Here is a 2,117-nt window from a genome sequence, read left to right on the forward strand (position 1 = left end):
ATTGAGTTCAAACGAACGGACACTTGCCCTACGCTACGAAAGATGTCGCTGAAAATTCAAAGCAAATTCAAAACAAAAATCAGCTGTTATTTAAGCATTGCTTAAGCCTTCCATTTTCAGTTAAGCATAACCTAAGTATGAACTGAACACTATTTTCCTGTTTTATCTTAAGCACAACATAAGTATGGAGTAAAATTATAAATAAATGTCCATTTGTGGGTTAGATTTGGATAATCCATGTTTATCCCATGGGCAATTATATGTTGCATGCTCACGTGTGGGAAAACCATCAAATCTATTTGTGTTAGCTCGAGACAGGTTAACCAAAAATATTGTGCACCAATTAGTGCTAAGTTAAATTAAAATGTTTATAATTCAAAAAAATAAATACTACTATTAAAAATTAAGAATTATCTATCCTAAGATTATAAAATTAAATGTTACATGTTATCAACTAACAATTTTGTAATTAACTTATTTGTTAAAAACTTGAATATAAAATCAAAAATGAACTATTTTATGAAAATTTGTGCGTATTATCAACTCTACGAAAATTTTCATCAATAATTTTAAAAATTTTGACCTCAAGTTCAAATCTCAATCCCGTGGATTTTTATACCAGATATATACTAAGGTTTCCGTCTTTATTCATAAATAATAATTTCACTGTAGTGAATAGTTTACTACAACACAGCAAATCTAAAATTGAGGAAATGTTCATTCTGAGAATTCGAATGATTCAAACCGATTTATCGTTTAAGTTCAAAATTTTTCAGTTTTATATGTACATACATAGGTATGTATGTGTCATGTTCGCGTGTTGGAGAGCCATCTTCTTTATTTGTTTACACGCTACAAAACGAAACAAAGAACGAACTTCGCTAAAAATATTTAAATTGATCAGAGACGTTATTCCCTGAATATATTAACATTCAATACAAATAAATGGCCTTGAACAGAGTTCAAAAAGCGTTTTAACTATTTCAAATAAAAATTGGGCGGGGCGAAGTTCGCCGGGTCAGCTAGTAAATACTAATTAATTTTCATATAAATACTACATAATTTTCGTATAGATACTAAGTTTATGAATTCATACAAGTAATTAATTTTCATATAAGTACTAAGTGTATGAATTCATACAACTAAATAACTTTCATATAAATGCAAAAAAAAAAAAAAAAAATAAAAAAATGTTAAGCTATTTTTGATGTTGTAATATTTCTTATAAGCATAATGCTCGTAGAAAATGATATAAATTACTTGTGTATATATGAATTTAAAACTTTTATATGGTTAAAAAGATTTTTTCCATACGATTTCGGGTTGGTGAGGTGTACGTGGCAGAAAACATATATGTTGTATGAAACTTTGATATTAGTACTTGTATGAAAATTTTAATACTTGTATGAAATTGCATACTTAGTACTTATATGAAAATTTTTTCATATAAATATAAAAGTATTTAAGTGTAATATATAAAAGAGAGCAAAACAATTTATTCATGGTTTGCTACAGTTGGTTTAAATAGAAATAATTTTGTTAATAGTGAAATGTTATTAATTGAGATTATTCTTCTATACCTAACATAATGTAGTCGTTTTTTTTTTAATTTAACTTTTTTTGGGGTTTGTTCTTCTATTTACATAAAATATATGTGGGTAAAGAATAAAATTCAATAAAGTTAAATATTTATATTATTACGCTCGAATACTTTCATATCATATATGAAATAAAATGAAAAATAATTGAATTGAAATTATTAATTTCAAATCAAAAGGAAAACGTATATACTCTTAAAAAAAGATATATACACTATATGCATTGAAATAAAGTAAAATGTATAAAAAACGATATTATTTGAAAGTTTAACAAATACAAGAAGAAACATCGTCCTTACATTAATAATTATATTATATATGTATAGAGAACGAAAATTCTTTCTCACGATAAGATACAATCTCTCAAAGTCCGAATAAGACCGCAATAAATAATACAATAATATGAAATTAAATGAAATGAAGTGAATTTTTTAATCAATCGTAGTAAAAGAAATTTCATAATTATTTATTGTCGCGATTTCGTTCTTCTTTACATTTTGTATATGTCGTGTACTTAAT

Source organism: Zeugodacus cucurbitae, chromosome X (genome assembly GCF_028554725.1).
Source record: "Zeugodacus cucurbitae isolate PBARC_wt_2022May chromosome X, idZeuCucr1.2, whole genome shotgun sequence".
Classification (NCBI taxonomy): domain Eukaryota; kingdom Metazoa; phylum Arthropoda; class Insecta; order Diptera; family Tephritidae; genus Zeugodacus; species Zeugodacus cucurbitae.